Here is a 12,349-nt window from a genome sequence, read left to right on the forward strand (position 1 = left end):
GGACCTGCCTGATGTCATATATGTTTATAATGTCACCCCTCAATGTCCTATGCTCCAGGGAAAAAAATTGCAGCTTATCCAACCTCTTATAACTCAAGCTTTCCAGTTCTGGTAACACCTTTGTGAATTTTTTTCTGCATCCTTTCCAGCTTAATAATATCCTTCCTATAACTGGGCAAATCGAACTGCACATAATACTGCCAAGAGTGGTCTCAACAGCAGCTTGCATAGTTGAAACATCACATCCCAAATCCTGACTGATGAGTATGCCAAAAACCTTGACCTCTTGTACCGGATCATTTCCCTGCACTGCACTCTTAGTACATTAGATTAACAATGCATTGTTCTTGTTATTGTTTTACCTTATTTAGTTCAGTGCACTGTATAATAATCTCAATGATCTGTATAACAATATGCAAGACAAGCTTTTCATGGGATTTTGGTACTGTACACGTGACGATAATAAACCAATACAATGCCAACACCGTTGTTTGATCAACTTCCCCAGTTTGTTTAGCTCTCATTGCAATCTTAGATAGTCCTCTTCACTGCCCACTATACCACCAATATTATTGTCATTTGTAAATTTACTAACCAGGCCAACTACATGCTCATCCAATTTATTAATTTATATGATGAACAGTACCCAGCACCAATCCCTGTGGCACATCACAGATCACAGGCTTTCAAACTGAAAAACAAACTTCCACTATGACCTTCTTACCCCCACATTAAGCCAATTTTATAGCTCACCCTGAATCCCATGTGATCTCACTTTGCAAACTAGCCCATCATCCAGGTCTTTGTCAATGCTTTGCTAAAGTCCATACAGACAACGTTTACCACCTTGCTCTCATCAACCAACTGTCACCTCTTCAACAAGTTCAGATTTGTGACACACGATTTCCCAGCACAAGGTCGTGTTGACTATCCCTAATCAGTCCTTGCCTTTCCAAATGCAAGTATTATAGATTGTTCCTCAGAATCCTCTCCAGTAATTTTTCCACCTGGTTAGTAAATTAGGCTCACAGACCTGTAGTTCCTCTTGTGGTATCACAAGGACCTCTTTTGTCCTTGTAACCCTTTTTAAAATACAGTGTTTGCCATCCTCCTCCTGTGGTATCACACCTGTGGCTAAACATGATACAAATGTCTCCATGGGGCCCTGGAATTTCTTTTCTACCTTCCCAAAATGCCCTAGGGATACACTTAGTTAAGCCCCAGGGGGTTATCCATCTTAATATAATTTAAGACTAGCCACACTTTCTCTTTTGTAATGTAGATAAGTTCCAAGACTGAAGTATCATTTCCCTTAGTTCCTTAGTTTCCTGCTCCATGGTAAATGTAGATAGTCATAGTCATAGTCATAGTCATACTTTATTGATCCGGGGAGAAATTGGTTTTCATTACAGTTGCACCATAAGTAATAAATAGTAATAAAACCATAAATACTTAAATAGTAATATGTAAATTATGCCAGGAAATAAGTCCAGGACCAGCCTATTGGCTCAGGGTATCTGACCCTCCAAGGGAGGAGTTGTAAAGTTTGATGGCCACAGGCAGGAATGACTTCCTATGATGCTCTGTGTTGCATCTCGGTGGAATGAGTCTCTGGCTGAATGTAGTGGATGGGAGACATTGTCCAAGATGGCATGCAACTTGGACAGCATCCTCTTTTCAGACACCACCGTGAGAGAGTCCAGTTCCATCCCCACACAACATCACTGGCCTTACGAATGAGTTTGTTGATTCTGTTGGTGTCTGCTACCCTCAGCCTGCTGCCCCAGCACACAACAGCAAACATGATAGCACTGGCCACCACAGACTCATAGAAGATCCTCAGCATTGTCTGGCAGATGTTAAAGGACCTCAGTCTCCTCAGAAAATAGAGACGGCTCTGACCCTTCTTGTAGACAGCCTCAGTGTTCTTTGACCAGTCCAGTTTATTGTCAATTCGTATCCCCAGGTATTTGTAATCCTCCACCATGTCCACACTGACCCCCTGGATGGAAACAGGGGTCGCCAGTACCTTAGCTCTCCTCAGGTCTACCACCAGCTCCTTAGTCTTTTTCACATTAAGCTGCAGATAATTCTGCTCACACCATGTGACAAAGTTTCCTACCGTAGCCCTGTACTCAGCCTCATCTCCCTTGCTGATGCATCCAACTATGGCAGAGTCATCAGAAAACTTCTGAAGATGACAAGACTCTGTGCAGTAGTTGAAGTCCAAGGTGTAAATGGTGAAGAGAAAGGGAGACAAGACCGTCCCCTGTGGAGCCCCAGTGCTGCTGATCACTCTGTCGGACACACAGTGTTGCAAGCACACGTACTGTGGTCTGCCAGTCAGGTAATCAAGAATCCATGACACCAGGAAAGCATCCACCTGCATCGCTGTCAGCTTCAGATGAGAAATATTCACTTAAGACTGTCCATATCTTGTGGCTCCACACATAAATGACCATATCAATCTGTAAGAGGAACTATTTTCTCCTTATTATCCCTTTGCCCTCCTGTTTTCCCGCTTAAGTGTAGTCCTATCTCTCTTGTACTTCTCAAAGGATTTGCTAAAGGAGTGTAAGAGATATAGGAGTAGATTATGTAGATTTTGTACTCACTTGGATGGCTCATCCAGGACACTATGTGATCTAACCTTCCGGACTAGCCAACTAGCTGTCTATACCTGTCATGAGCCTCCTTTTTCCTGACTAGAGGCCCAATATCCATTGTCAATCAGGACTCTCCGTTCCTGCCAGACTTGCCATTCATTCTAAACGGAACATGCTGTCCCTGAACTCTATCTCATTTTTAAAGGCCTCCTACTTGCCAGGCTTCCGCAAACATACCAAAACTAATAGAATCATGGTCACCGGTCCCAAAGTGCTCCCCCACCCCCAATTTACCATGTTGTGTAGGTGAGTGGTTGAATTTGAGGGGGAGTTGATGAAAATGTGTCAAGTACATTTTACAGGGAAAAATTATTGAGGAAAAAGGTTACTCTGTGAATTAACATAGACAGGATGGTCTGAAGTGACTTAAGGAAATATGAAAGCTAATTTGATAAATAGATCATCCGATCATTTAATTTAATTTCCATATGTGGACTTTGCCATGCACAAATGGCAGCTGCCAGTTCTACAATGGGGACAATATCTAATTGCCTGGAAATGGCCATGTGTGCCCTGAGATTGTTAAAGGTACGGTTTTATTCAGATTTTTAAAACTATGTACCTTGCCAATTCTGGGATTGAAGATAATGCGAATTTACAATGGAGGGTAAGAACGTTCTCATGAAGCTGCAGGAGACTGCAGTTGCTGGAAGTTGCAGCAACAAACAAAAAACTGGAAGAAATCAGTGGGCCAAGCAGCATCTGTGGAGATTCTAATGCCCAGCAACTGTATTCTTCACAAACAAGAGAAAGTCTGCAGATGCTGGCAATCCGAGCAACACACACAAAATATTTGAGGAATACCGGGGAAATGCCGGCCGGCTGAGTTCCTCCAGTATTTTGTGTGTGTTTAACTGTATCCTTCCACTGTATATGAATGAAGGTTCTTTTCTCATAGTTTGTATGTTTCTGATTCATTCTTTTCTCTGGTTTGGAATACCTGAAGGAACTAATTTAACATAACTCCTGCATTTGCCACTTTGAGTAATAGGTACAAAATGTGATAAAACTGGATCAATAACTTAGTTAACACAGCAAAGTTTGAATGCCAAAATGGTCATATGTCATTCTATCCTTATTTTAGTCCCATCTTCATTTTAGCATGACCTATTAATGATATGTGATGTTTTAAGTGGTTGTACAGTACGCATCCTACAGGTAAGTTTGTATCTTTTTCCATTCCTTGTATTTAAAGAAAGATGGTTGTGGCTCTCCTTGAACTGCTGTGTCATTGTCTTAATGTTGCTCCCTTAGTGTTATGGATACGTGTGCTATGATATATTTCTATTAAGCCAAATCAGACTTTGTGACCTTTTCTATTCCTGGTAATGATGCTTCCTTGTATCATAAGTTTAAAACAACATTTCAAAACAGACTAACGTAAATGTCTCATGAAATTAACCCTAGAAATTACTGGAAACAGTGAAAAGTTTCACACAATTTTTTTTATTTCAGAAGAAATGCTGAACTTTAGAGTCATAGAAAAGCACAGCACAGAAACAGGCCCTTCGTCCCATCTAGTCCATGCTGAACCATTTAAACCTCCGTATTCATTTTGTAGTCTACCAGGTTGCTGTTGCAAATATCTAATCAGCTAATCACGTGACAGCAACTCAATGTATAAAAGCATGCAGACATGGTCAAGAGGTTCAGTTGCTGTTCAGAACCAAATATCAGAATGGGGGAAGGAATGTGGTCCAAGTGACCTTGTCCATGGAACTATTGTTAGTCTCAGACGGGGTGGTTTGATTATCACAGAAACTCCTGCTTTCCTGGGATTTTCACATGCAAAGGTCTCTAGAGATTACAAAAATGGTGCAAGAAACAAAAAACATGTATTGAGCGGCAGTTCAATGAGTGAAAATGCTTTTGTTAATGAGAGGGATCAGAGGAGAATGGCCAGATTGGTTCAAGCTGACAGGAAGGTGACAGTAACTCAAATAACCACACATTACAACAGTGGTGTGCAGAGGAGCATCTTTGAATGCACAACATGGTGAACTTTGAAGTGGTTGGACTACAGCAGCAAAAGACCATGAATGTACACTTAGTGACCACTTCATTAGGTACAGGAGGGACCTGATAATGTGGCTTCTGAGTGTCGTTCCAGGTAATGAACTTAACCGCAGGAAGATCAGGAAAAGGTCAATTGCTAACAGTCCTTTAAAAAAATGATGGAAATCGGTTTACCTGATAATTACTTTCACATTAACAAACAGAAAGCACGGGGCTTATTTCAGAAGATCTATTTTAATTTGAGTAAATTAGATAGTTCCAAAGATTTTCCATAAGCTTATGTTAAACACATAATCACTGATGTTAACAGTTGATTGTAATAATGCTGTTAATTAAGCCTTTATCAGCTGTGCACTTTAAAGCATTGAAACTCCAACTAATATAGTTCAATTCTTTTATGCAGCAAGTTGAACTTCAGGGTACAGTTGGCATTTGTTTCCACTGGTTATATCAGTACTACCAACTCACTGAATTTTAAACCCAGCTGTGTTGCAAGCAAAACTACTTGGACACAAGTTTTCCACACAATATCACTTGGGACCTCACCCACAAGCCCGAACATGTCTCCTGTATCAAAATATGAAGCCCTGGCAATTGCGTTGTTTCCGCAGACTATACATAGCTACTTAAAATGAATATTTAATTATTAAATATTTGTTTTAAGTAAATATGTATCACATGATTTTAAAGCTGATTATTCAGAGGGTTATAATCACCTTTGTGGCAGATTCTGATCTGGTAATTACCTGCATCTGCCTGCAAAACATAAAGTGTTTGTGAAGACAGTGCCATCAAATAACTGGTAAAAACAACCTTAATTTCTATGATCTTGACCTTGTACCGTTAGCTTCCTGGATCCTTCAAAGGAACATCTCCTTGCAAGAGTGTGGTCCTGTGGTGCTCACACAAATGCCATTGGTTTGACAGGTCTACACTGCTATATATTAACTGACTACTTTAACAATGAGGGCATTGTAGCATGAGATGATCTTATCAGTTGGCAATGAAGAGCAACATTTTGTGGTCTTCCTCCTTACCCATCCCGGATACTGCTGGAGGGGAGTGACCTATCAGAGCACGGCAGCAGCGGCCAGACCAATGGCAACAATATTTTGTGTGCTGTTTTCATCCAGCTTGTGTTCCCATGACATTGAACACTGAACAATCAAATGCCATTTGCTCTATTTACCGAGGGAGTTCTCATCCGTGATCCACACTGGAGTTTACATACCACCAGGGGTCGACTATAATCAAGCGCCTGAGATACGGCGTGCTGCTGTCACCAAAGGAGAAACAGTCCACTCCAATGCGTTTCAAATTATAGTCAGGGATTTCAACCAGGCTTGTTTGAAGAAATCCCTGATCAATTACCATCAGCATGTAACTTGATGCCCTACTACTACCTGCACACAGGTAGAGGCTGAAGAGCAAGGCTCCAAAGTGTCAAACAATAAAGGTAGACACAGGCTGCAGAGGGGTGGCGATGGGATTGCATTGAGTTGGCGGACTGAGGCTGTGTTCAAGCGTTCATCCACGGATCTGAATGAATACACTGTGATTGTCACAGACTTTATAAAAACAGTTGTAGATAAGTGTGTCCCCACAAAATCACAGGATCTCATCAGGAGCCCTGGAAGAACCATGAGATCCACAATCTACTGAGGGCCCAGATCAGAGGCATTCAAGTTTGGTGACCAGAAAATTACAAAAGGTCCAGGTACAATCTCCAGAAAGCCACCCCGTGGGCAAAGTGGCAATTCTGGACTAAACTTGAATCAACAAAGGATGCTGGACAGTTGTGGTAGGGCTTAAATACTATCATCTCTTATAAAGTAAAATCAAGTGACATAGGCAACAACGCTTCACTTCCAGATGAGCTCAATGCCTTCTATTCTCATTTTGACCATCAAAACATGGAGGGACCATCACAAATTCCCACAGCCCCCAATGATCCTGTGATTTCAGTCTCTGAGGCCAACAAGCAGGCATCCTTCAGGAGGGTGAACCCAAAAAAAGCATCTGACCCAGAACTGAAGACCTGTGCTGACCAACTGATTTGAGTGTTCACTGATATCTTCAACCTCTCACTTTGCGAGTCTCCAAGCAGGCTTCAATTATACTGGTACCTAAGAAGTAAGAGGTAACCTGCATCTATGACTATCAATCAGTCGCACCTACATCCACAGTGAAAAAGTGTTTGAGAGATTGGTGATGGAACATATCAACGCCTTCCTGAGAATCGACTTGGATCCACTCCTATTTGCCTACTGGTGCAGCAGATGCAATTTCATTGGCTTTTCACTTGACCCTTGATCATCAATATTTATTTATTATTATTATTTCTTCTTTTTGGAGTTGCACAGTTTTTTTGTCTTTTGCACAGTGGTTGAATGTCCAATTGGTGAGGTCTTTCACTGATTCTATTACAGTTATTATTCTAATTCCATTTATGAAATTATTGAGTATGCCCGCTGGAAAATGAATCTCAGGGTTGTATATGGTGACATACATATACTTTGATAATAAATTTACTTTGAACTTTCGAATGTGGCCAGCTTTGAAGCTCAGCAGGGAAGGGTAAAGTCAGCCAGCGCAGTAGTAATAGGTGACTTGATAGTTAGGGGACAGACAGCAGGTTCTGTGCCCATGAAAGAGAAGCCAGGTGCTATGGTCCAGGATGTCTCAGAGCGGCTGCAGAAGATTCTCAAGAGGGAGGGTGAGCAGCCAGAGGTCATGGTGCACATTGGCACCAATGACATAGGTAGAATGGGGAAAGTGGTCCTACACTGTGAGTGTAGGGAGTTAGGGAAGAGGCTGAAGAGCAGGACCTCCAAGGTAGTAATTTCTGAATTACTTCAGTATAACGTGTTAGTCGGGGCAGGAATAGGATATAGTACAGTTGATTGAGTGGTTGAGGAAGTGGTGCTGGGGGCAGGATTTCAGACTTCTGGATTATTGGGATCGTTTCTGGTGGAAGTATTATCCGTACAAAAAGGATGGGTTACACCCGAATCCAAGGGAGGCCAACATTCTTGTGGGCAGGTTTGCTAGAGCTGTTGGGGAGGGTTTAAACAAACTTGCAGGGGGAACAGAAACCAGAGTGAAAGGGCTTTGGATGGGGCAGTTGGTATACAAGTTGATGCAGTGTGTAGTGGAATTGTGAGGAAGGACAGGCAGATGATATGGCAAATTTGCAGGCAGTGGGATGAGGTGAGGCATAACATGGGGGCAAAATTGTAAAAGGTAATGGAAACAAGATTGAAGGTCTGGATGCACACAGTTTTCGGAATAAGATAGATAACCTTGTAGCACAGTTAGTTATTGGCAGGTATGATGTTGTGTGCATTACTGAGTCATGGCTGAAAGAAGATCATTGTTGTGAGCTTAACATCCACCTTGTGTCAAAAGCAGAGGGAGTGGGGAGACTCTGTGGGTAAAAAATGAAATCTAATCCTTGGAAAGAGGTGGCATAAGATTGAAAGATGTAGAATCCTTGTGATGAGAGAGGGCATATAATATGGAAGAAATTAGTGGGAAGTTAGAGGATTGGGATGCTTTTAAAAACCAACAGAGGGCAACTGAAAAAAAACCGTAAGGAGAGAAAAGATGAAATATGAAAGTAAGCTAGCCAATAATAGCAAAGAGGATACCAAAAGTTTTTTTTCAGATATAGTATATAAAGAGTAAAGGAGAGGCAAAAATGGATATTGGTCCACTGGAAAGTTACACTGGAGAGGTAATAATGGGGGACAAAGAAATGGCAGACGAACTTAATAACTATTTTGTGTTAGTCTTCACTGTGGAAGACACCAGCAGTATGCTAGAAATTCGAGTGTCAGGGGGCAGAAGTGAGTGTAGTTGCTATTACTAAGAAGGTGCTTAGGAAGCTAAAAGGTCTGAAGGTCCACCTGGACCAGATAGACTACACCCCAGGGTTCTGAAGAGATTGTGGAAGCACTAGTAATGATCTTTCAACAGCCAGTAGATTCTGGAATGGTTCTGGAGGACTGGAAATTGTAAATGTCAATCCACTTATTAAGAAGGGAGGGAGGCAGAAGAGAGGAAATTATAGGCCAGTTAGCCTGACTCAGCGGTTGGGAAGATATTGGATTCCATTATTAAGGATGAAGTTTCGGCATACTTGGAGGCACATGATAAAATAGGCCAAAGTTAGTATGGTTTCCTTAAGTGGAAGTCTTGCCAGACAAATCTATTGGAATTCTTTGAGGAAATAATAGGTAGGATAGACAAAGGAGAGTCAGTGGATATTGATTACTTGGATTTTTAGGGTTTGACACCGTGCCGCACATGAGGCTGCTTAACAAGATAAAAACTCATGGTATTACAAGAAAATTACTAGCATGGATATAAGATTGACAAAGCATCAGAATAAAGGAGGTCTATTCTGGTTAGCTACCTGTGACTCGTAGTGTTTTACATTGGTCGGTATTGGCCCTGCTTCTTTTCAAGTTATGTGTTAACGACTTGCATGATGGAATTGATGGCTTTGTGTCCAAATTTACAGATGATACAAAGATAGGTGGAGAGGCAAGAAGTACTGTGGAAGCAGGGAGACTGCAGAAGAAGTTGAACAGATTGAGAGAACGAGCAAAGAAGTGGCTGATGGGATGGACATAGTGTAAGGAGGTATACGGTCATGCACTTTGACAGAAAGAATAGGGAGAAAATAGGGAGAAATAGGGGGAAAATTCAATAATCAGAGGTGCAAAGGGACTTGGGAGTCCTTGTGCAGGATTCCCTAAAGGTTAACTTGCAGGTTGAGGCAGTGGTAAAGAAGGCAAATGTAATGTTAACATTCATTTCGAGAAGACTGGAATATATAAGCAAGGATGTAATGCCGAGACTTCATAAGGCATTAGTCAGACTGCACTTAGAGTATTGTGAGCAGTTTTGGGCCCCTCATCAGCGCGCACAGCTCTCGGGTGAAATGATATCGTATCTGTTAATTAGGGGCTGTGGACAATTCTGATTTGATGCAGACAGACGTGAGAAGCAGAGGAACATCTCAAGAAATTTCTGAAATGCCTGGTTCACTGCTGTTGTTACTGGGTGATCAAGAATCTCCGGGGGGTAGGCCCCAAAATCCCTGGCTTTGCCTGCTGCTGGCAACCGAGGCTGAGGTCGAAGCATTCGTATAGTGATGGTGCTTGGTACTCGGTGTCAGAGGGCTGATCAGAGTTCAAAGTTTTCGGAAGACTCAGAGTCAGACTGTGGCCAGGCATGGCAGGGAGAGTTTTCTTCCTTCTCCTGTCTGTGTGAGATGTGGGACTTCCGAGAAACTTTGAACTTTTTTACTGTGCCATGGACTGTTCTTCATCAAGTTATGGTATTGTTGCACTGTTGTAACTATATGTTATAATTATGTGGTTTTGTTAGTTTTTCAGTCTTGGTCTGTCCTGTGTTTTTGTGATATCACACCGGAGGAATATTGTATCATTTCTTAATGCATGCATTACTAAATAACAATAAAAGAGGACTGCGTGTCCTCATAATCTAATCTAATCTAAGAAAGGATGTGCTAGCATTGGAGAAAGTCCAGAGGAGGTTCACAAGAATTACTCAGGGAATGAAAGGGTTAACATATGAAGAGTATTTGATGTCTCTGGGCCTCTACATACTTGCTGAAGTTCAGAAGGATGACAGGGGATCTTGTTGAAACCAATCGTTTCAAATTAATCAGATTTATAATCAAAATGATCAACTGATACTTGAACAACAGGAATTCTGCAGATGCTGGAAATTCAAGCAACACACATCAAAGCTGCTGGTGAACGCAGCAGGCCAGGCAGCATCTCTAGGAAGAGGTGCAGTCAACGTTTCGGGCCGAGACCCTTCGTCAGGACTAACTGAAGGAAGAGTGAGTAAGGAATTTGAAAGTTGGAGGGGAAGGGGGAGATCCAAAGTGATAGGAGAAGACAGGAGGGGGAGGGATGGAGCCAAGAGCTGGACAGGTGACAGGCAAAAGGGATATGAGAGGATCATGGGACAGGAGGTCCGGGAAGAAAGACAAGGGGGGGGGGAACCCAGAGGATGGGCAAGAGGTATATTCAGAGGGACAGAGGGAGAAAAAGGAGAGTGAGAGAAAGAATGTGTGCATAAAAATAAGTAACAGATGGGGTACGAGGGGGAGGTGGGGCCTTAGCGGAAGTTAGAGAAGTCGATGTTCATGCCATCAGGTTGGAGGCTACCCAGACGGAATACAAGGTGTTGTTCCTCCAACCTGAGTGTGGCTTCATCTTTACAGTAGAGGAGGCCGTGGATAGACATGTCAGAATGGGAATGGGATGTGGAATTAAAATGTGTGGCCACTGGGAGATCCTGCTTTCTCTGGCAGACAGAGCGTAGATGTTCAGCAAAGCGGTCTCCCAGTCTGTGTCGGGTCTCGCCAATATATAAAAGTCCACATCGGGAGCACCGGATGCAGTATATCACCCCAGTCGACTCACAGGTGAAGTGTTGCCTCACCTGGAAGGACTGTTTGGGGCCCTGAATGGTGGTAAGGGAGGAAGTGTAAGGGCATGTGTAGCACTTGTTCTGCTTACACGGATAAGTGCCAGGAGGGAGATCAGTGGGGAGGGATGGGGGGGACGAATGGACAAGGGAGTTGTGTAGGGAGCAATCCCTGCGGAATGTAGGGGGGGGGGAGGGAAAGATGTGCTTAGTGGTGGGATCCCGTTGGAGGTGGTGGAAGTTACGGAGAATAATACGTTGGACCCGGAGGCTGGTGGGGTGGTAGGTGAGGACCAGGGGAACCCTATTCCTAGTGGGGTGGCAGGAGGATGGAGTGAGAGCAGATGTACGTGAAATGGGGGAGATGCATTTAAGAGCAGAGTTGATAGTGGAGGAAGGGAAGCCCCTTTCTTTAAAAAATGAAGACATCTCCCTCGTCCTAGAATGAAAAGCCTCATCCTGAGAGCAGATGCGGCGGAGATGGAGAAATTGCGAGAAGGGGATGGTGTTTTTGCAAGAGACAGGGTGAGAAGAGGAATAGTCCAGATAGCTGTGAGAGTCAGTAGGCTTATAGTAGACATCAGTGGATAAGCTGTCTCCAGAGACAGAGACAGAAAGATCTAGAAAGGGGAGGGAGGTGTCGGAAATGGACCAGGTAAATTTGAGGGCAGGGTGAAAGTTGGAGGCAAAGTTAATAAAGTCAACGAGTTCTGCATGCGTGCAGGAAGCAGCGCCAATGCAGTCGTCGATGTAGCGAAGGAAAAGTGGGGGACAGATGCCAGAATAGGCACGGAACATAGATTGTTCCACAAAGCCAACAAAAAGGCAGGTATAGCTAGGACCCATACGGGTGCCCATAGCTACACCTTTAGTTTGGAGGAAGTGGGAGGAGCCAAAGGAGAAATTATTAAGAGTGAGGACTAATTCCGCTAGACGGAGTAGAGTGGTGGTCGAGGGGAACTGATTAGGTCTGGAATCCAAAAAGAAGCGGAGAGCTTTGAGACCTTCCTGATGGGGGGATGGAAGTATATAAGGACTGGACATCCATGGTGAAAATAAAGCGGTGGGGGCCAGGGAACTTAAAATCATCGAAAAGTTTAAGAGCGTGAGAAGTGTCACAAACGTAGGTCGGAAGGGATTGAACAAGGGGTGATAAAACAGTGTCGAGGTATGCAGAAATGAGTTCGGTGGGGCAG

Source organism: Mobula birostris, chromosome 6 (assembly GCF_030028105.1).
Source record: "Mobula birostris isolate sMobBir1 chromosome 6, sMobBir1.hap1, whole genome shotgun sequence".
Taxonomy (NCBI): Eukaryota; Metazoa; Chordata; class Chondrichthyes; order Myliobatiformes; family Myliobatidae; genus Mobula; species Mobula birostris.